Here is a 23,881-nt window from a genome sequence, read left to right as displayed (position 1 = left end):
AGGCAGCTGCATCTGGGGTGAGAGACAGTCGCCACTTGACAGCACACAGCAACTCTCTGCATGCTCAGAACAGGAAGCAAAGATAAATATTGTACCCATCTGAAAACAGAGAGGCTGAAGGCCTTGAAAGAGGAGAAATATCCCCCACTTCCACCCCACCCCAGCGGATTGCCCAGGCTAGAAGGTGGCTGGGACAGTGGGACTGATGCCTACAATAAGGCCAGATTGATCTTTTAACACCAGAGCGGTAATTTTCAGCCTGCCTGGCTGTTTGCTGCCTGGGGCGAGGTGGCTGTGCCCCCACGGGTGGGGAGAGGAGCTGGCAGGAGCAACGCACAGCGGAGGCTCGGCCAGGGAGACATGAAGTGCGAGGCTGCTGACTTTTCTTTGTTAAGGATGATGCAATTCTGCATGAGGCTTACTGAACGCAACCAGAGCGAGAGCCCGATGGAAAACATCCCAGCAGCCAGTTCTCTTCATTAGATGTTCCCCTTTCCATTGCCTCACTATCAGGCGTTTCCAACAGCAGCCACATCCACAGGATTCCTGCCAAGGCTGCAAAATGTATTAACCCTTCGAAGGGCGGGCAGCCAGGCTGCACGCATGGGGAGACTTTCTGTAGCTGCACAGCAGGATTCTGCAGGAAACCCTTCAACCATCTGCACCCATGCCAGGAGACCCCCCAGCAAGGGAAGGAAAGGCCTGTAGAAAGCAAGAGCGCTCAGTAACGGCCACTGACGACTGCCTCTGCATCAAACCCTGTACAGGCGATACAAGGGCCTGACACAATTCTTCTGCTGATGCCCTTTTGCGTCTCGGTCCCGGAGCTGGCTACGGCTGCTGGGGGAGACGGGGTTTTGTTCCCCTGGCTGTGATGAGGCCTGGACACTTCTTTTCAGGCCACTGGTACCTGATGGAGGGGTTCGTTGTCCTCTAAGCACAAGGCGGGAGGCCAGGCCCGCTGCTGGGCACACACACGAGATGGCAAGGGCTGGACTGGGCAATTTCTGGACTGATGCAACAGGAAGCTCTGTTGTAGGAAGGAAGTCCAGGACTGGGCTGAGAACGGCTTTAGCCTAGCGGTTCCTTTCAGGAGATGGCCACTGTCTCTAAGCCTTCCCTGTGCAAAGCCGTTCTAAAAGAGAGGAAATCTAGGGTGATGGTTGCCATTGGCTCAGAACTGGGGGAAGGAGCAGGAAGGAACAAAGACGCTAACACATTTAGCCTCCATAGAGCAACTTTGGTGTCAGGCGCAGGACCTGCCAGACTGGATCAGAGCCATGGCCCAGCTAGTCCCCTGTTCTGTACCCAGCACAGCCAGTGCCATGTGCTTTGCGGGAAGGTACAAGACTGCTCCCAAAGGCAGATGAAGGATAATCTGCCCCGCACTGGACCCTCCTTTTAGCCCCAGGCCTTAGAAACTGCCTTAAGCCTTGAAGCAGATGGTTTAGATCTCTTCTAAAATGTGTTAGCATTAACTATTATAACTGGCTAGTGTTGTCCAGTGTGACCAAGTGGGGGATTTTCTTGTTTTTCCAGTGGGTTGCATGCACAGGGGGTGGGACTTAGTGTCCTCAGGTGTTACTGGTTTAACGAGGTGATGGGAGAGGGAATTTGTTATTACAGAGGGCCAGTGACAGAACGTGGGACCCCAGCCGATGGCCTGGTGGATGGAGACCCCAGTGACTGGTGAACTGGAGACCCTGCTCAGGAGTTGCAGCCAGTTCTGGCCAGTGGGAGGATAATGGGCTGCGAAGAGAGGACCCCAGTGACCTGACCAGCCGGTTCCAGCCAGAGGGGCCAGAGGAGGGCTGAGAGGACAGGAGACCCAGGCCTTCCTGTTTTATGACCCTGTTTACCTGGAGAGAAGACAATGGACAGAGGCGGGGCTTGGGTCCGGGGATATCGGAGGCCCAGTTGGCTGCAGGGGAACTTTGGGGCTGGAGAGGCGGAGCAGGCAGAGCCCACCTGGATGCAGGGCGACTGGGATATGCTGTGTTGAGAGAGGCCAGGCCTGAGGCCCTGAGAGTTTCCTGTGCTGTGTTCAACTCTCAAAAACCCTCCTGTTTTATGCAGGGTTAAAAGTGTCACTCCGGTCTAGAGAACAGGGTTGCATCAACCCCTGAGGGAGTGAGGAGGCCCCAGGGGCCCAGAGCGCGTGGACTCCCTGAGGGGCCCACAGCAGAGACAGACGTGCTAAGACTCAGAGAGGTACAGCTCCAGGAGGTGGAGAGGCCTAACCCCGAGAGACAGTGGACCCCCGAGAAGGGCTGTCGCACTGAAAGGGGCACCCCCCTGCTCCCGGACCGCAGAGGGCCAAGAGTGGGCACAATCTGTGAGTCCATGACATCCATATACGTGCCCAAACCCTTGTTGAACCTTGCCAGGTTTTTGGCCTCAACATCATTTTGTGGCAGTGAGTTCCACTGGCTAATCACACACTGTATGAAAATCTGTCCTTTAATGGGTTTTGAATGTGTCACTTAATGTCATTGATTGTCCCTTTGTTCTGGCATTATGGGACAGGGAGGACATCACCCTGGTCCTCGTTCCTCTCCTTCAATCTCATCAATCTCTCCTCTTAACTGAGTTCTTCCAGGCCCTGATCACTCCCACTACCAGTCTCTGATCCTCCTTGAATGCTGCTCTCCCCTTTCGGGGGAGGGTGAGGGGGGCATGTGACACGAACTGCAGCCTGCATCCAGATGAGGCCACAGCAACGATATCCATAATGGCATTAGAATACATCACAGCCCAGATAAAAGCCCACCTAGAGCCTTCAGAAAATGCTCCCTCCGATTGCCCTGAGAGCAGAAAGACAGAGCTCACTGACAGGCCAAAATCACGCTCCGGGTGAGGGAACTCTCCGACAGAAGGGCTCTGGCTGAGCTGTTTCTGTCCGGACGCATCCCAGAAGATGGCTCCTCAAACCCTATTAAGACTCGGAGTGACTGGACGTCTACTAGCTGGTGGGGTCTTGATTACTCAATCTGAGAACCCCACACCGACCAGGGGCTGCCGTTCAGGAAGGCTTCTCTGGTTAGGGAGGAAGGCTAGGCCCTGGGAACGAGCGGCGTGGGAATCAGAAGGATGATCTGAGTAGCAGCTTAGAGCACCAAGGTCCTGAGTCACACTGAGCAGATGAGAATCATGCCAGCTCGTTTTAATCTTTCTACAGACCCTTGAGGGGAAGCGTGGTCCATACACAGGCTCCCAGCCCAGCCTATGGAAAAGGAATCCATGCTGTGAGCCCCTGGCTCCCTGAAGCTGCTGCACAGGAACTGTCAGGCGGGCTCCACGCCACAGACCATCTAGACCTGTATCTAGTCTCCGAAAGGGGCCAGCACCTGAGGCTTCAGAGGAAGACACAAGAACTTAAGAATGGCCAGGCTGGGTCAGAGCAAAGGTCCATCCAGCCCAGTATCCTGTCTGCTGACAGTGGCCAATGCCAGGTGCCCCAGAGGGAATGAACAGAACAGGTAATCATCAAGTGATCCAGCCCCTCTCGCCCATTCTCAGCTTCTGGCAAACAGAGACTAGGGACACCATCCCTGCCCATCTTGGCTAATAGCCATTGATGGACCTGTCCTCCATAAAGACAGTGATGGGATAATGTGACCCCTGAGGGTGCGTCTGAACACCTAGTAGTAGGTGGAGCTTGGTGTAAACCTGGAGGCAGGAGGTTTTAGAATCCTTCTACAAGCACTAACAGCTCTTGTTATTCACATAAATGTCAAATCCTCCTTTGAATCTTGCTACATTCTTGGCCTATCTGACATCCTGTGGCGAGTTCCACATGGTAAATACACAATGCGTGAAACAGTATTTCAGGACTTCTAAATTTGTCACCTTTAATTTAATTGAATGTCCCTTTGTTCTAATGCTATGAAATCTCCCTTCTCTAGCCTAGTCAGTATGTGCTGCAGTTGTCTCATGTCCTCTCTTGTCTCCGCTCTAAAGTAAACAGTCTTTTCAATCTTTCTTCCGATGAGAGTTTTCCCCAGGCCCCGGATCATTCTCCTAGCTCATGTCTGAGCTTCCTCTAATTCCGCAATTCCCTTCCTACGATGTGCACTGAGGGGTGACCAGTCCTGCACACAGAGCCCAGGAGAGTGCTTTGATTACCATAATGGCATTGGAAGAGCTTCAGCATTAGTCTCCATCCCTGGCCCGATGCCGCCTAATATCTGGCTTGCTTTTCTGACTGCAGCTGCGCCTTGAAGCAGGTCTCCATTGCGCTCTCTGTGATGACGCCCGGGTCTGTTTTCTGAATTGATACGCATGATTTAGAACCCTCCAATGTGCTGCTTTGACTGTCTTTTGCTGTCACGTTGCCGACACTTAGCTTGGGCAGGTCCCGCCGACAGTCTCTCTGCCAAAATAACTGTGTCATCTGCACATTCTGGCACCTCACTGCCCCCTCCCTTTTCCAGGTCATTAATAAATATATTAAACAGCACTGCTCCTCACAGGGAACTGTGCAATGCCTGCTGTTAGCTCTCACAACCCAATCAGTGGCCAAGAGAATGAGTCCTGGTGATTTAAAACATGTAACCCAGGAGGCAGTGAGCTCCTAGGTTGCTGCAGAGGGCCTGAGTCCACAGAAGAGAAGCCTGAGAAATGGAAGAAGCATCGAGCCCTTTAAAAGCAATTCATACTGGGCTTTTTAATAGATTCCAAGGCCAGAAGGAACCAGGGTGATCAACAGGTATGAGTGTGACGTTATGAGTGTAACATTGGAAAGTGACAGGGCCAGAACGAGTTAATTAACTCAGACTGACCTGAGCCATGGGTGAACCTTAAGGACTGGTTAGGAAGATCTGTAAATGAGCAGAGCTTTGAAATGCAAGTCTGCATTGGGAGAGGTAGAAGGGTGGATGTTTGCTCAGGTCTTGTCTATTGCTATAGTTTTAATTCAAAGATCAAACAAGGAATATTAACATTTAGGAAGATACTTGAGTGAAACAGTATTATTGTCTGTGTCTCTCTGAAGGTTGTGGTGACCTGTATCTGAACTGTTAAATGGATAAATTACCCTGTGCTAATTGCCAGGATGTCTGGAAGAAGAATTAAGCCTGTTGTTTTCTCAGGCCAAAAGGCTGCTGGCAGGGCCGGCTCCAGGCACCAGCTGAGCAAGCTCGTGCTGGGGGCGGCAGATTCTAGGGGGCGGCATTCTGTCCAAACCTAGGGCGGCACGGCTGCTTTTTTGTTTGTCTGTTTGCTGCTCCGACAACCCTGTAGGGCGTGGAGGAGGGGAGCGCCCTGCAGCAGACTTGGCAGGGCAGCCCACGTCCTTCCCTCCCCGCCGACCGGGGCAGCGCAGAGCCCTCCCGCAGGCGGCACAGCGGTCGGGGCCGTGGGGCGAGCTCCCGCTGAAGCACTGGCCGCTCCCTCTCCCTCCCCCACACTAGACCAGGCGCGCACTCTGCAGCACAGGGAGTCCCCCTGCACCCTGGCTCCGGACGCCCTGGAGGGTGTTTTTGTTCTGTTTTTTCCCCTGCTTTGCCAGCCGCGCCGTTGTCCCCCCATGCTTTGCCGCTCCAGCCGCACCGTTTTTTACTTTGTCCCCCCCGGCCCCCCCGGCTGCTTTACCGCTCCGACCGCACCGTGGTTTTTTGTTGTTCTTGTTGGTTTTTTTCCCCTGCTTTGCTGCTCCGGCTGTGCTGCAGTTTCCCTCCTCTCCCCCCACCCCCGCTTTGCAGTTCCAGCCACACCGTTTTTTTGTTCCCCCAACCCCATTTTGCCGCTCTGGCCATGCTGTGGGTTTTTTGGTTTTTTTTTTCCCTGCTTTGCCTCTCTGGCGCCCCCCCCCCCCCTTTTTTTTTTTTTTTTTTTTTTTTTTTTGCTTGGGGCGGCAAAAAAGCCAGAGTCGGCCCTGGCTGCTGGAAATGTATAAGAACTCTGGGACATGATCCTGCTTCATCTCCAATCTGCTTTGGGTTTCAAGAGGGGGAAACCTTAAGCCACAAGGATTGAGATCCCCAGTCACTGACTGGAGCCACCCTGAATATGGACATTGGACTGTAACCTCTGGACTATTTCTGAAAGGACTTTTGGCTGCTACAAGCTCATCTCTGCTGTGTATCTGAACCTCAGGAATTGAATTCAAGTCTGTCTGTATATGAATCTTTTAACCAACACTCTCTCTCTCTTTTTTTTTTTAAATAAATTTTAGCTCAGTTAATAAGAATTGGCTGTAGCATGTATTTTGGGTAAAATCTAAGTTATAATTGGACCTGGGTGTGTGGCTGATCCTTTGGGATTGGAAGAACCTTTTCTTTTATATGATGAGATAAGATTTTCAGGAATCATCATCATATCTGACAGGTGTGTCTGGATGGAGGCCTGAGGCTGGGCAGTTTAAGGGAACGGTGTTGTTTGGATGTCTGAGTAACCAGAGAGGTAATACAGAAGCTGTTCTGTGCTGGCTGGTAAATCTAAGTATTGGAATAACCACCAGCAACTGGGGTTGGTCTGCCCCATTTTGTTTGCAGTTCACCCTAATTAATTGAGTGACCTCAGCTGGCTCCCACGGGCAGCACCGTCACACTGAGCTCCTGCGTAACAGAGGCCAGAGAACTTCCCAAAATAACTCCTGGAGCAGAGCTTTTGAAAAACAACCCAGGCTTTATTTAAACATCGCCACCATGACCCTGGGTAAATTGTTCCAGTGGTTAATGACCATCACTGTTAATAATGTACATCTTATCTCCAGTCTGAGTGTGTCCCGTTTCAACCTCCAGCCACTGGGATCATGTTCGACTTTTCCCTGCTAGATTAAAGAGCCCAGTAATAAATATTTGTTCCCCATGTAGGCTCTTATAGACTGTGATCAAGTCACCCCTTAACCTTCTCCTTGTTAAGATAATAGATTCATAAAGCTCAATCTATCACTACAAGGCAGGGTTTCCAACCGTTTAATCATTCTCATGGCTCTTCTCTGAACCCTCTGCAATTTATCAACAGCCTTCTTGAATTGGACACAGGATTCCAGCAGCAGTCGCACCAGTGCCACAAAAAGAGGTAAAATCACCTCCCTACTGCTACTCGTTCAGCTGGTTATTCACCAAAACCTCCACATCTTTTTCAGAGTCAGTGCTTCCCAGAATAGAGTCCCCCATCCTATAAATATGTCCTACACTCTTAGTTCCTATATATATATATATATTTACATTTCGCCACATTAGAATGCATATTGTTTGCTTGCGCCCAGTTTACTAAATGATCCATCTTGCTCTGTAGCAGAGACCTGCCCTCTTCATTATTTCCCACTCCCCCAATTTCTGTGTCATCTGCAAACTTGATCAGTGACGATTTTATGTTTTCTTTCAGGACATTCATAAAAATGTTAGTTTAGGGCCAAGAACTGAACTTTGCAGGATCCCCACTAGAAAAACAACCACTCAGTAATGATCCCCATTTACAGTTACATTTTGAGACCTAACAGTTAGCCAGTTTTTCATCCAATTAATGTGTTCCACATTAATTTTGTATTGTTCTAGGTTTTTAATCAAAATGTCCTGCAGTACCAAATCAAACACATTTACAGAAGTCGTAAGAACCTAAGAATGGCCATACTGGATCAGACCAAAGGTCCATCAAGCCCAGTATCCTGTCCTGTGACAGTTGCCAATGGCAGGTGCCCCAAAGGGAATGAACACACAGGTTATCATCAAGTGATCCATGCCCTGTTACCCAATCCCAGCTTCTTGCAAACAGAGGCTAGGGACACCATCCATACCCTTCCTGGCTAATAGACATCGATGGACCTATCCTCCATAGAATCATAGACTATCAGGGTTGGAAGGGACCTCAGGAGGTCATCTAGTCCAACCCCCTGCTCAAAGCAGGACCAATCCCCAACTAAATCATCCCAGCCAGGGCTTTGTCAAGCCTGACCTTAAAAACCTCTAAGGAAGGAGATTCCACCACCTCCCTAGGTAACCCATTCCAGTGCTTCACCACCCTCCTAGTGAAATAGTGTTTCCTAATAACCAACCTAAACCTCCCGCACTGCAACTTGAGACCATTGCTCTTTGTTCTGTCATCTGCCACCACTGAGAACAGTCTAGATCCATCCTTTTTGGAACCCCCCTTCAGGTAGTTGAAAGCAGCTATCAAATCCCCCCTCATTCTTCTCTTCTGCAGACTAAACAATCCCAGTTCCCTCAGCCTCTCCTCATAAGTCATGTGCTCCAGCCCCCTAATCATTTTTGTAGCCCTCCGCTGGACTCTTTCCAATTTTCCCACATCCTTCTTGTAGTGTGGGGCCCAAAACTGGATACAGGACTCCAGATGAGGCCTCACCAATGTCGAACCATGAATCTATCTAGCTCCCTTTTGAACCTCGCTATAGTACTGGCCTTCACAACACCCTCTGGCAAGGCGCTCCAGAGGTTGACAGTGCGTTGCATGAAACAATACTTTTCCTTTGTTTTAAATCTGCTACCTATTAATTTTATTTGGTGGCCCCTTGTTCTTGTATTATGAGAAGGCATAAATAACACTTCCTTATTTACTTCCTCCACACCAGTCATGATTTTACAGACCTCTATCATATCCCCCCTAAGTCGCCTCTTTCCCAAGCTGAAAAGTCCCAGTCTTATTAATCTCTCCTCATACGGAAGCCGTTCCATACCCCTAATAATTTTTGTTGCCCTGTTCTGAACCTTTTCCAATTCCAATATATCTTTTTTGAGATGGGGTGAACAAATCTGCACACAGTATTCAAATGTGGCCATAGCATGGATTTATATGGAGACAATAAGATATTTTCTGTCTTATTATCTATCCCTTTCTTAAATGATGCCCAACATTCTGTTTGCTTTTTTGGCTGCCAGTGCACATTGAGTGGATGTTTCAGAGAACTATCCCCAATGACTCCAAGATCTTTCTTGAGTGATAACAGCTAATTTAATTTAGTAATGCATTACTTTGCATTTATCAACATTAAATTTCATCTGCCATTTTGTTGCCCAGTCACCCAGTTTTGTGAGATCCTTTTGTAGCTCTTCACAGTCTGCCTGAGACTTAACTATCTTGAGTAGTTTTGTATCATCTGCAAATTTTGCCACCTCACAGTTTACCCTTAAGTCTAAGTATCTTACATCAATATTATCATCTTTATCAACTAAATTTGTAATCTCATCAAAAAAATATATCAAGTTTGTTTGACAGGATCTATGTTCTATACACCCATGTTGATTGGCATTAATTATAGTTTCTTTAATTCTTTATTAATCAAGTCCCATATCAGCCACTCCCTGATCTTGTGAGGGATTGATGTTAGCCAAGCAGTCCATTAATTACCTAAATCATCCCATTTCCCCTTTTAAATCCTGGCACACCATTAGCTTTCTTCCAGTCTTCTGGATCTTCCCCAGTGTTCCAAGACATAATGAAAACCAACATTAATGGTCCAGTGAGTTCCTCGGTCAGCTCTTTTAACACTCTTGGATGGAAGTTATTTGGACCAGCTGATTTAACTTTAGTAGCTGCTGTTTAACATCTTCCAGAGATACCAATGGAATGGAAAGTGTCATCATCATATGACATATCATCATCTGACTGCATAAAAATATTGAACAGACAGTAAGATCTTTATGAGTTCACTTTAGGACCTTTATAAGGCAGACAGACACCACGATTACGGGCATCGAACAGAAACCCACAGAGATCAATAATTACTAGTGTAAGCTAACCACTGAGACGGCACACGCCTACACCGAGTACCCACACAATCACAGCACTGTGGCTTTTGGATTCCCCAACAAACGTATAATGATGCACGACCAGTGGCTGCAGGACAGCTGGACTACCAGGAAAAGCACAAGACACTAGGGAGATGATTTGGGTTAAGGTGATAAGCAACAAGCCCCTTGTGGGTGCTGAAGAAATTAAATTATAATTAGCACGTGCCTTATGAAAGGTAAATTGGGAAAATGGAAGGTAGTGAAACCAAGGAGACAGCTGGAAAGGGAAGAGGTCAACTCTCAGCCGTCATTGCAAATTCTCAAACAGCCGAAGATCTAGCACATGTGCCCTGTGTTCCAAACCTCCTCACTCCGTGCCTGGCAGCAGACAAAGCTGTGATGGGTTGGCTAAGGAGGCACTGAACTGAGCGAGAGGAAACGTTTTGCTGAAGAGACAGAGAGCCATGTAAAGCTGTGGGTTGACATCTGGCTGCTGTTCTTCAGAAGGGCCTGACTGCCGACTTTACCCCTGCTGAGCAGCACTTACTCAGGCAAGTAACCCCACAGCAGTCAGTGGGACTGGTCCCAAGAGCACATTCATTTCAACACACACGAGAATTGCAAGCTGGCAATGGCAGTGCAGAGGCCAACCAGAACGATACTGCCAAGGAAAGAGGTGGACGCTCCTGCACTTGGGTCATTAAAACGGACTAGTCCAAGCCTGGCGAACATCCTGCAGAGAAGAACCCTGCCCTGGCCCTGTGGGTGGAGACCAGAATTAACTACTAGAGCAACGAGGAGGTCAGTGGCACCTTAAAGACTAACAGATTTATTTGGGCATAAGCTTTCGTGGGTGAAAACCCCACTTCTCCAGATGCATAGAGTGAAAATTACAGATACAGGCATAAATATACTGGCACATGAAGAGACGGGAGTTACCATACAAGTGGAGGAGTGTAGTACAGGAGCATTCAGAGCCTGAGTCAGGATCGGTGGCCCCTGGGCACTGTGCAGACACAAACACCACCCAGGGGCTTGCAGACTAAGATGAGTAATACACAGAGCTGTAAACTGTAAATGTCTCTCCCTAGATATACATGGAGACAGAGAGATTTACAAAATGAACAGGAGGCCTTGTGGCACCTTAGAGACTAACACATTTATTTGAGCATAAGCTTTCATGGCTACAGCCCACTTCATCGGATGTATAGAGTGGAACATATAGTAAGAAGATATATACACATACAGAGAACATGAAAGGGTGGGAGTTGCCCAACCAACACTAAGAGACTAATTAATTAAGATGAGATATTACCAGCAGGAGAAAAAAAAAACGTTCGTAGTGATAATCAAGATGGCCCGTTTCAGACAGTTTGACAAGAAGGTCTGAGGATACTTAACATGGGGAAATAGATTCGATTTGTGGCCATTTAATCTTTGGTGTAGAGACTGTCCAGTATGGCCAAATAAATTTGACATCAGGAATCATAACGTTCAAAAACCAGTGGGAGAACACTTCAACCTCTCTGGCCCCTCAGTGACAGACTTAAAGGTGGCAATTTTGCAACAGAAAAGCTTCAAAACCAGACTCCAATGAGAAACTGCTGAACTGGAACTAATTTGCAAACTAGATACCATTAACTTGGGCTTGACTAGAGACTGGGAGTGGCTGGGTTATTACACAGGTTGAATCTATTTCCCCATGTTAAGTATCCTCACACCTTCTTGTCAAACTGTCTGAAACGGGCCATCTTGATTATCACTACAAACGTTTTTTTTCCTCCTGCTGATAATAGCTCATCTTAATTAATTAGCCTCTTTGCATTGGTTGGGCAACTCCCACCTTTTCATGTTCTCTGTATGTGTATATATCTTCTGTCTGTATGTTCCATTCTATGCATCCCATGAATTGGGCTGTAGCCCACGAAAGCTTATGCTCAAATAAATGTGTTAGTCTCTAAGTTGCCACAAGGACTCCTGTTCTTTCTGCGCATACAGACTAACACAGCTACCACTCTGAGACTTACAGTGTATTGTTACTTTATTTACACCATGTGCAGCCATCCCCACCCGCCATCAGGAATTGGCCGCCTGCATCAGTTACTGTTCTGTTTACTACCTAGCTCTGGCCAAGCTCCATTTCCAGCTAGTCACCATCTGGCTGAAGGCTACAATTTACTGCAATTGGTTAGCGCAGTCACTGCCCACCAAAATCATCCCTGTTCTCCCAGAGGTTCCACCCTGGCCTGACGTCTGCTCCCATTGCTCTGGCTCTAAGTGGAAGGTGAGTTCTTTGGGGCAGGGTCTCAGTCTCTGCTGTGCAAAGCGATCTGCACATTGATAATTAGTGTATGTGAACGCATCCACACTCCAGATGAAGGCTGTCCCTGCAGGGAAGGCACAGCTCTGGGATGCTGGAGTGGCTGGCCGTGTGGCAAAGGCCCACCTCTGGGATGCCAGAGAGTGGCTTGTTGCCAGCTCTCCCAAGTTTGGGTGTTTTTCTTAAATCCCCAGCTCCTGGAGTCATGTGAATATGTAGGAATCTTGGCTTCCAATAACAAAAGTTTCTACTCTCCTTCTTGTGGGAAAAAAGCTTGAAACCATGAGCCAAATGTCCCTTAAAGATGCAGAATCCATGAGGCAAAGGAAAAAGTCTCAATCCTTATCTTGGTTTTTTTGGGCCTGAGTCATGTTTTGAATGCCTGGGGCTGGCCATACTGGGTTAATGCTGTGGGGGTAAGGTAGAGCAAAGACTGCACTAGCACCATCCAAAGCCATACGAGCCGGGGTAATTAGCTGGGAGAACAGGCGGGGACAAAGTCATCACCTCGCCTTGTTACAGCTGTAGTCCTAGAGAGAGCAGCCAGCCACCCCCCTGCTGCACAGATTTGCCCTGGAGTCTGTTTGGCAAGCACAGCTACCCTCACTCTCCATCTCAGTTTTGGCCTCTTAGCTGGCCAGAATTTGCCTTTCATGGGAATTGATTACACCCGTTTTTGCATCCCACAGGGTTTATTTTAGTTGAAACGCACAGACCCCAGCACCCCTCGGAAAGCGACCCTCTGCCCAGCACGTCCTGCAGCAGGCCAGCCAGGCTGACGGCCACCCCAGAGCTGGGAGAGTCCCAGCCTGGCCCTTCCCCAGCATCCTTTGGCCACGCGGGGTCAATCCTTGCAGGCTGCCAGAGCCAACTGCCAGCCCCCTGCTCAGACTGTTTCCAGCCTTTATCAACGGTGAGGAGTCCAAGCACAGAATGTTTGTGAACAGAGGGTAGAGTTGGGGGGCCAGTGTCTGGCCTTTCCTGAAACCTGGCTTCCAGCTGAACTGCTTGGAGAAGTTCAGTGTATTTGGGAACACCCCAGAGCATGTTAATGAACTTTAGATGTTTCAGGCGGGTTAACGAACGAAGCCGGGGGGGGGGGTGTTCAGTGTCTGGGAGGCTCCCGGTGCAGACTTGGGCTTGTCATGGCATGTGGGTGTGCTGGGGTCATACCAGGTGGGCAGGGCGGCAGGGTTAAAGGTGGTGCAACGTTTGCTCTCTAGAAAGCAGAGTGCATGCAAAGTAGGGGCTGGGGAGAGGAGCCCCCAGGCCCCGCCCCTCTCCCTGCCCTTGGCACGACAATCTGAACACTTCCTGTCTGACTTTTCCCAACACTCCAACCTGGGCTAAGGAGCGGCAGGGGAAGAGTCAGGCCGGCCGGACTCTCTTGAGAAGCTGGGATGAGGGTTAAAGAAAAACCCCAGAATAAGATTCTGGCTTCACACCAACCCAGCAGCCAGCGCTGCCTCACTCCAAGCTGAACATCTACACGGCAGAAAAGCTGAATTCTCCAAAGGAGCAATATTCCCCTCCCCGTGGTTACTGTTGGCTTTCTACTCCCAATCACCTAGACATATGGTCCGTTCTGTTGAACTTGGCTCTAAGTGCGATTGTAAGAGCCCTGGGGCAGGGACCTGGCCACTGAAGTGCCGTGAGATCACTGGCACAGGCAGGCTGCACTGCACATGTTCTCACGGGTATCTGCATCTCCTGCCGTGCAATCACTGACGCAGGCCTCCCCAGAGACCCTGCTGCACAGACCCATAAAGGCCAGAAGGGACCATCACCATCCCCTAGTCTGACCTCCTGCACATTGCAGGCCACAGAACCTCGCCCACCCCCTCCGGAAACAGATCCCCGACCTCTGGCTGTTACTGCCGTCCTCAAACCATGGGTTAAAGACTGCAAGGGACAGAGAATCCACCACTGACACCAGTTCAAACCCGCCAGTGACCCGGGCCCCATTCTCTCTCCAGGCCCTAACGAGGCTGGGTATCCTACGCCAGGGCCTAGGTGCTATTTGCAGGATTTCTTTAAAGCTAATGATTCCTAAATTCTCTCCAGTCCCCACCAATCCTGCCCCTCTTTTAGACTTCAGGCATCTCAGGTAGGGACCGTGGCTTGGTGCTTTCTCAGGGCCAGTGCTACCATTTAGGCGACCTAGGCAATGGCCTAGGGCGCCAGAATTTTTGGGGGTCACTATTTTGCCGGGGGGGGGCAGCATGCGGGTCCGGTGGACCTACCGCAGTCATGCTGGCAGACAGTGCGCTGGTCTAAAGGCTCCAGCGGACCTATCGCAGTCATGCCTGCGGCAGGTCCACCGGAGCCTTTAGACCACCGGACCGCACGCCGGCATGACTGCGGCAGCTCCACCGGACCCACGGGGGGCGGCGAAATGGCCGTCCGCCTAGGGCGTCAGAAACCTTGGTGCCGCTCCTGTGCTTTCCCACTGCTTAAGGAACACTGCAGTCCAAGCAGGACATACCAACAAGGCCCAGGCAGCCTGCGTCTCAGGGTGCAGCCACTCTCCAGGGCTGTGAAGGCTGCAGGTATCTGCCCCAATCTCCTCAGCCTCTTCATGCCGAGGCAAGCAGAGAATCGCACACATCTGATGCGAACTGTCCCCAGCTTCCTGAGACATGTCTGTGCTCTGAAGTAGGTTTGCCATCTCGCCAAGGCAGATACGGATGCTGTGTCCCCTGCTGCACGTTTTCTCCCCTGGCACCTTGATGCAGCCCCCGGCAGATGCATGTGCCCCACAGCCGGTTCTCTCTAGCTCCCTCCTGCAGGTGCATCTCCCGCAGCACGGTCCCTCCGGATTGTGAAGGAGGATCGGACACACACAGGGTTTTGAGTTCCCTGGGATGGGGTGCAGGTTTTCAAAGGGAGCATGTTCGCAGTCCAGGAGGTTAAATGACCTGATGCCATGTTAATTTATGGGTCTAAAGCTTTGGGAAGAACTAATTCTCTCCCGTGTACTTTTGCATGAATCTCGGTTCTTCTCCTCTGCTGTCTGAACAGATGCTCTGGCTTTGTCTTGCTCCCCAGGTTTAAAAGACAGGACCACATGGGACGAGACAGAGACTGACCAAGGATGTGCAGAAATAACATGGTCCTTCCAGAAAACCGCTGCACAAAACATTGTGCCGAGGATAATTCCAGCCTCAAGCAAACTGTGTTCACGCTGGGGAGAGTCCTGGCATGCTTCAAGAACACAGGGAGAAAAGCTGGAGGGAATCACGCTACAGATTTAATACTTAAATTCCCCTGCTCCTCCAGCCCTGAATTCCCCCCCCCACCTCTGCCACTGCTCCTCCAGCCCCCAGTCCAGCCCCCTGATCCTCTAGCCCCGAGTCCGGTGCAGCAGCCCCCTGCTCTTCCAGCCCTGAACCCCCCACACCTCTGCCACTGCTCCTCCAGCCCCCAGTCCAGCCCCCTGCTCCTCTAGCCCCGAGTTCAGTGCAGCAGCCCCCTGCTCTTCCAGCCCTGAACCCTCCCCCTACCTCTGCCACTGCTCCTCCAGCCCCCAGTCCAGCCCCCTGCTCTTCCAGCGCTGAACCCCACACCTCTGCCACTGCTCTGCCAGCCCCCGTCCAGCCCCCTGCTCATCCAGCGCTGAACCCCACACCTCTGCCACTGCTCCTCCAGCCCCCAGTCCAGCCCCCTGTTCATCCAGCCCTGAATTCCCTCCCCCCTCACCTCTGCCACTGCTCCTCCAGCCCCCAGTCCAGCCCCCTGTTCATCCAGCCCTGAATTCCCTCCCCCCTCACCTCTGCCACTGCTCCTCCAGCCCTCAGTCCAGCCCCCTGCTCCTCTAACCCCGAGTCCAGTGCAGCAGCCCCCTGCTCTTCCAGCCCTGAACCCTCCCCCCACCTCTGCCACTGCTCCTCCACCCCCAGTCCAGCCCCCTGCTCATCCAGCCCTGAATTTCCCCCCACACCTCTGCCACTGCTCCTCTAGCCCCCAGTCCGGTGCAGCAGCCCCCTGCTCATCCAGCCCTGAGCCCCACATGCATTGTTCAGGCACCTCATTTCTGACCTGCAGCCCTTTCTGCTGCTGCTCTCACTCTCAGCTCATCCACAGCTCTGCCAAAGCAGAGAGAAGCTCAGCCTGCCCCATGCCTGCCCTTCCTAGCCTAGGATCTCCTGCAGCTCTGAGGGTGTTTTATCTAAACCGCCCTTTGGCGACCCCTGAAATGAGCTGCCCTAAAGCTCTGCCAAGCTCACTAACGGGGGAGTGGGTTTGTGAGTGTGGTACGGCTGCTCAACTCATTTCACGTGATACCCGGTGTCTAGGGGAGTAGAGCTACTGACTTCCGCATCCCCTATAACCTCATGCCACTGCGCCCCCTAGAGACACACCCCACTCCACTGGAGCCCTTGCCACTGCGCCCCCTGCAGACACCCCACTCCACTGGAGCTCGTCACTGCACCCCCTATAGACACACCACACTCCACTGGAGCCCCTGCCACTGCGCCCCCTGCTGACACCCCACTCCACTGGAGCTCGTCACTGCACCCCCTATAGACACACCATACTCCACTGGAGCCCCTGCCACTGCGCCCCCTGCAGACACACCACTCCACTGGAGCCCCTGTCACAGCATCCCCTACAGACAGCCCACCCCACTGGAATCTTTGCCACTGCACTCCCTATAGACACCCCACTCCACTGGAGCTCGTCACTGTACCCCCTATAGACACACCACACTCCACTGGAGCCCCTGCCACTGCGCCCCCTGCAGACACCCCACTCCACTGGAGCTCGTCACTGCACCCCCTATAGACACACCACACTCCACTGGAGCCCCTGCCACTGCGCCCCCTGCAGACACCCCACTCCACTGGAGCCCCTGTCACGGCATCCCCTACAGACAGCCCACCCCACTGGAATCTTTGCCACTGCACTCCCTATAGACACCCCACTCCACTGGAGCTCATCACTGCGCCCCCTATAGACACACCACACTCCACTGAAGCCACTGCGCCCCCTGCAGACACCCCACTCCACTGGAGCCCTAGCCACTGCGCCCCCTACAGACACCCCACTCCACTGGAGCCCCTGTCACGGCATCCCCTACAGACAGCCCACCCCACTGGAATCTTTGCCACTGCACTCCCTATAGACACCCCACTCCACTGGAGCTCGTCACTGCGCCCCCTATAGACACACCACACTCCACTGGAGCCACTGCGCCCCCTGCAGACACCCCACTCCACTGGAGCCCTAGCCACTGTGCCCCCTACAGACACCGCACTCCACTGGAACCCTGCCACTGCACCCCCTATAGAAAGCACACTCCACTGGAGCTCGTCACTGCACCCCCTATAGACACACCACGCTCCACTGGAGCCCCTGCCACTGCGCCCCCTGCAGACACCCCACTCCACTGGAGCCCTAGCCACTGCGCCCCCTACAGACACCCCACTCCACTGGAGCCCCTGTCACGGCACCCCTACAGACAGCCCATCCCACTGGAATCTTTGCCACTGCACTCCCTATAGACACCCCACTCCACTGGAGCTCGTCACTGCGCCCCTTATAGACACACCACACTCCACTGGATCCACTGCGCCCCCTGCAGACACCCCACTCCACTGGAGCCCTAGCCACTGCGCCCCCTACAGACACCCCACTCCACTGGAACCCCTGCCACTGCACCCCCTATAGACAGCACACTCCACTGGAGCTCGTCACTGCACCCCCTATAGACACACCACACTCCACTGGAGCCCCTGCCACTGCGCCCCCTGCAGACACCCCACTCCACTGGAGCTCGTCACTGCACCCCCTATAGACACACCACACTCCACTGGAGCCCTAGCCACTGCGCCCCCTACAGACACCCCACTCCACTGGAACCCCTGCCACTGCGCCCCCTATAGACACCCCACTCCATTGGAACCCCTGCCACTGCACCCCCTATAGACACACCACACTCCACTGGAGCCCCTGCCACTGTGCCCCCTACAGACACCCCACTCCACTGGAACCCCTGCCACTGCGCCCCCTATAGACACCCCACTCCATTGGAACCCCTGCCACTGCACCCCCTATAGACACACCACACTCCACTGGAGCCCCTGCCACTGCGCCCCCTGCAGACACCACACTCCACTGGAGCCCCTGCCAATGCGCCACCTGCAGACACCCCACTCCACTGGAGCCCTAGCCACTGCACCCCCTATAGACACCCCACTCCACTGGAGCTCGTCACTGCGCCCCCTATAGACACACCACACTCCACTGGAGCCCCTGTCACGGCACCCCCTACAGACAGCCCACCCCACTGGAATCTTTGCCACTGCACCCCCTATAGACACCCCACTCCACTGGAGCTCGTCACTGCGCCCCCTGCAGACACCCCACTCCACTGGAGCCCCTGTCATGGCACCCCCTACAGACAGCCCACCCCACTGGAGCCTTTGCCACTGCACCCCCTATAGACAGCTCACTCCACTGCAGCCCCTGCCACTGCACCCCCTATAGACACCACAGTCCACTGGAGCCCCTGCCACTGCGCCCTCTACAGACACCCCCCTCCACTGGAGCCCTAGCCACTGCGCCCCCTACGGACACCACACTCCACTGGAGCCCCTGCCACTGCACCCCCTATAGACACAACATTCCACTGGAGCCCCTGCCACTGCACCCCCCATAGACACCACACTCCACTAGAGCCCCTGCCACTGCACCCCCTATAGACACCACACTCCACTAGAGCCCCTGCCACTGCACCCCCTATAGACACCACACTCCACTGGAGCCCTTGCCACTGCACCCCCATAGGTCCTTCCTCTTCTCTTTCATACCCTACAGCACCACCTCATCCCTGCTCTTCTGGCTGACCTCAGCATCCCTCAATCGCATACATATTAGGGGAGCCGCCTTCTTGTCTAGAGCGCTCGTCCCCTGGCTGGTGAATGGGGTGTGGGGCGCAACACTTGCTCACAGTTAAGCTCCAGTAAATGGTCCTGGCCCCGCATGGCCAGTCTGACAATTAAAATGATGGACTCATTGCCCCTTTTCCCAGCCGAGAGCAGAGAGCAGCTACCGCCGGGCACCAATGGGCCACCCAGGTGGCCACACAAAGGATCACAGCCCGCAGAGCTGGGTGTGTTCCTCCTACAGGGAACAGGACTTTCACCTGCCCCTCATGCTCCAACTGTGCCATCCATTCACCACCCCGTAAACCGAGCCCGGGCCAACCTCCCTTCCCCTGCCCGTGTTCTTTGTCTCACGGCTTCTCATGAAAGGGCTGCCTGTCAGAGTGGATTTCACGCTGCACAGGGATGCGCAGACAGCGTGGCAGCGCTCAGCACCAAAACAAGCTGCCTGGGCTGGGCTGTCATGGCAGACAATGGGGAGCCGTGTTACTGCACCAAGGAGAGGGCGATGCCAGGGCAAACCGCCGCTCGCCTCTGCAGGACCAATACGCCAGGGAGTCCTGGACACGACTACCTGCTGTGTCACGGCTACATGGACACACACATTGCACAGCAACCCCGGGAACCGCGATCGCACCAGCCTCCCACCCAGCGCAGCCTCAAAGGGACAAAGCAAACCTGACGCCTCTGAGCTCCAGCGGGGAGCTGGCAAAATCCACCGCTTGGCAGGAAAATGTCTGACCTAAAAACCATCTGCAAGCAAGACAAGTGCCCCTCAGTCATCTCCACAGCTCACCTTCCCAAGGCGCCTTCTCATGCCTCTGCCCCCGAGCACAGCGCTGAGGGTCCAGACTCCAGCCGGCTCCAGGTACTGGGGGGATGCACAGTCAATTCATATTTCCTTTACAGCTGCATCCCTGGCAATGCAGAGGGTCTGCGCAATCACATCCCCACTCTGCCTGCTGCTGCTGTGACGTTGTGCTGTGTGAAGGACCAGGCATGCCCACTGCTCAGCCACTCTGCCTCAGCCCCAGTCCCTGCGGGACTTCAGCCGAGGAAGGACTGGGAAGAGGCAGCCAAGGGGGAGGGGTGTGCAGAGAACAAGCCCAGCTGGAAGATGGAGGACTGGTTCTGATCAGCACTGGGAAATCAGGGAGGAGCAGCACGGGGTCACCTGCAGCCTCCCACATCCAGCTGAAGCCTCTGCAGTGAAATATGCTGCAGCTCCTGCTGCTGGGTCTCACCCCTCCTGCTCTCTTCTCTTGGCAACAGACAGAGAGGGAGCTGGAATTGCTGGGTGCATGCAGAACCATTCCTGGGGCAGCCATGGCCCCTGGAGAGAAGGTGCTGGCTGGCCCACCGTGTGGAGCAGGGGAAGTGACCAGGGCCACAGAGGAGCTGAAAGGAAAGATTTGTGGTTCTCCATGGTGCCTCTTACCCCAAAGGCCTCCACAACCAACATCCAAACAGCACCCTTGAAATGCTGCCACCTCTGGGGTGGAGAGCAGCAGCCAGGCACTCAGCCAGTGCAGGCATCACACAGCCAAGGGTTCGAGCCCAGATATGCTGCAAATCTTAAACCACGACTGAATCGACAGCTATCTAAAGTGGGGGGTTCCCGTGCTGCCTATAGGCCCAGCCAAACCCTGTCAGTTCTGCGATGCAGCCCAGGGCCACCCCATCTCCAACACAAATGTGTAGCCCCCGGAGCCCCCGGCTCACAAGGTTTCATCTCCATCCCTGCACTGGGACAAGTCACCTCCCTGTCCGCGTGGGGTGGCTACACCCGCGTGGCCTGCAGGCTCCTGGCAAGCTGCTGAGGGGATGCCTGTGCTCTGCAGGGCGAGCGGCTCTCCTGAAGGATTTCTAGTGCCCATTGCTGTATAATCTGAGTTCTCCCCCGGCCCTGCAGTGGGATTCCTCTCCTGGGGAGACACCCGATGCAGCTGGACCCCATGGCAAGGCCAAAAGCGCAGTCTGAGGCTGCTCGGGGTGGTTTCGGTGGGAACCTGGAGGTGGTGGGCACAGCTGATAGCACCGGCAGCGCCTCGGGGGCAGCAGCGTAGAGCAGCCAGCCGTGGTATTGCCAGCGGCTTGGCATGCCCTGCTCAGAGCCAGTCTGCACTCACGTCCCCACTCCCCGGACACCAGCTGAGCTGCACCAGCACTAGGGCAACGGGCTGGATTCAGAAAATGCTCCATGCTGGCAAGGCCAAGGAGTCTGGTCCCCAGTCCAGCAGCACTTCACGGAGGCAGTGATGAGACCTCACGGAGCCAGCTGAGCACTGGCATTTAAACTCTTCCCTGCTAGGACACGCCGCACAGGCAGGACCTGGGCGCCGCTCCCAGGGTCGACGTACCAGTGCAGCTGGGCACATGAGCCCCCCCGCTGCTTTCTGAGCAGGGCAGGGTCACGGAAATGACTTCCAGAGGCCCAGGGCTGGGGTGAGGCCCTGGGCGCTGCTCTGCTGTCTGAGGTGCCTGGCCTGTGCTCTTGCTGCTCGCACTGCATCTCCCCTCCAGAATGACCAGAGACGGCCACCCAGTGCCCATCGCGGAAGCAGGGCCCAGCCTTCTCCTGCACCAAGTTGCATGTCTCTCCAGAGGCCTCCATGGGGTCGGAGCTCTCCCGGCTGGTGCCCAGGCAGGCTCCCAGCCCCGGAGCAAAGTGTGTCGGGCAGTTCAGGGCTAGCTCTCTGCTCCCCTCAAGGGCTTTCTGTTCCCCCCAAGCAGCAGTAAGGGAGACTATTAATGGCGTCTCAGCTAAGCCTTCCCCCTAGACCACCACCCAGCCCACCCTGTTGTGCTGTCAGCAGCGATTAGGGCAGACTTGGGTGGATGTGCTGAGGACTGTTCAGCCGGGAGAGCAGGACCTGCTCTGTAGCAAAGCAAGGCGTTACCCTGGAGACAGTCCTGCAGCGAGGAGCAGAATGGAAAATATTCGACTGCTCTCCTGGGAGCCCTGCCAACCCCGACGCTACGAGGGACCAATGCCAACAGGCCAGGCAGCTGTCCCTGCCCACAGACACCGACATTAACCAGCTTTGTCAGGAACTGCGGCCTCACGTGGGGGACGCCATACCAAGCCAAGCCGATAAACTAACCTAACCCGGCCAGGATCCCACCCAGCCCGGCCCCGACTGGCCCCCCAGGGCTACACTCCTCACTGGGGGGACCCCGCGCTGACCTGATGAACTAACCTAACCCGGCCAGGATCCCACCCAGCCCGGCCCCAGCTGGCCCCCCAGGGCTACACTCCTCACTGGGGGGACCCCGCGCTGACCTGATGAACCTAACCCGGCCAGGATCCCACCCAGCCCGGCCCCGACTGGCCCCCCAGGGCTACACTCCTCACTGGGGGGACCCTGCGCTGACCTGATGAACTAACCTAACCCGGCCAGGATCCCACCCAGCCCGGCCCCAACTGGCCCCCCAAGGCTACACTCCTCACTGGGGGGACCCTGCACTGACCTGATGAACCTAACCAGGCCAGGATCCCACCCGGCCTGGCCTGGCTCGGCCTTGCAGGGGGCTGCGACTGACAGGCCGTAAGTACAGCTCTGCCAGGAGCACCACTCCCTTCTGATAGCAACCAGGTCTTGCCACCACAGCAGTGAAGATCCTGCTCATCCACCTGCACCATCTGAGCAAGCAGCAGCGGCTAGCGGAAGACCAGCCGCGCAGGCGAGACGAGAGCAGGGAACCTTGAGGCCCTGACTGCTACGGCTTATCAGGCTTCCGTAGAATTTATCCTCTTGGGCAGAAGCCCAGGCCACGGCCCTCCGGCACCCAAGGGAAGCTGCTGTAAAGCTGCCTGGGTGACCTGTAGAATGGAAATGTCTCACCCTGAAATCCCAGGTGGTTCTCCCAGCTGCAGTCTGCCCTCGCTCACGCACGTACACTGAGCACCATGAACCATTCACGAGAGGAGAGCGGAGCAGAACACACCGTATTCACACCCTACTGCAATAATCTTTGTACCAAGTGTGCCTTGTGAGGGATCATCTGAAAACTCAGACCCTGCTGATCAGTATCATCCTGATAAAATGTGCATGGCTACATTGTACGTGAAGTGTTATGGATTCCACTGGATGGTGTTACTGGCACATGTTCCAAACTGAGCTTCGCTCACAAGTCTGTCTCAAACAAAGGAATGGGGGCTCTGCTTCATCTGCATTTAAGTAGCCAAACAGAGTCATCAACAGGAAGGGAAACAAAGGAAGCTCTAACCAGTGAGAAAAAAGCAGCAGGGAACATCCTTCCCCACAGGGTTTTCGTCTCCTGGAGCCCAGCTGAAATGTTTTTCAAGAGGGGAACTGAAAGTATAAAAAGGAGGGACAAACACCCCCGCCACCCATGGCATCTCAGAACTTGGGGTCCCCGTGCTGCCCATGGCGGCAGGGAGCTGCGGGGTATCCCTGCCATCCCGGCAGCTCAGAGTCGGGCAGCGGGGGTGCCCTGCAGTTCCCAGGTGCCGCGGACAGTGGGGGGGACCTACAGCGCCCGGCAGCCATGGGCTGAAGTCACAGAGGTCTCTGGAAGGCACGGATTCCATGACTTCTGTGACCTCCAGGACAAAATTGCAGCCTTAATCATGACTGATAAAGTTTGCAGATGACACAAAAATTGGGGGCGTAGGAAATAATGAAGAATACAGGTCACCGATACAGAACAATCTGGATTGCTGGGTAAACTGGGTGCAAGCAAACAGCATGTATTTTAATATGGCGAAATGTAAATGTATATATCTAGGAATAAAGAGCGTAGGCCATTCTTACAGGATGTGGGGCTCTATCCTGGGAAGCAGGGACTCTGGAAAAGAGTTGGGAGTCGTGATGGAAAATCAGCTGAACACGAGCTCCCAGTGTGAAGCTGTGGCCATAAAGGCTGATGCGATCCTGGGAAGCATAAACAGGGGAATTTTGAGAATGAGCAGGAGGTGATTTTCTCTCTGTCTGGTGCGACCGCTGCTGGGATCCTGT

The 23,881-nt window shown here is 53.8% G+C and overlaps 1 protein-coding gene across 15 annotated transcripts in view; it reads right to left on the bottom strand.

Annotated features, from left to right (window-relative positions):
• The window catches only part of RUSC2 (RUN and SH3 domain containing 2), an 86,738-nt gene that overhangs the window by 37,840 nt on the left and 25,017 nt on the right, over positions 1-23,881 (bottom strand). Inside the window, exon 1 of one of the 15 annotated variants that reach the window (XM_030566444.1) lies at positions 19,696-20,504. The exons of the other annotated variants lie outside the window; for them this stretch is intronic. The gene's annotated coding sequence lies outside the window, so the exon portion shown is untranslated. Of the gene's footprint in view, positions 1-19,695; positions 20,505-23,881 lie in introns of those variants that run through there. 15 annotated transcript variants of the gene reach the window in all.

The sequence above is a fragment of the Gopherus evgoodei genome, chromosome 6 (genome assembly GCF_007399415.2).
Source record: "Gopherus evgoodei ecotype Sinaloan lineage chromosome 6, rGopEvg1_v1.p, whole genome shotgun sequence".
Lineage (NCBI taxonomy): Eukaryota > Metazoa > Chordata > Testudines > Testudinidae > Gopherus > Gopherus evgoodei.
This window is presented reverse-complemented; position numbering and strand designations above follow the sequence as displayed.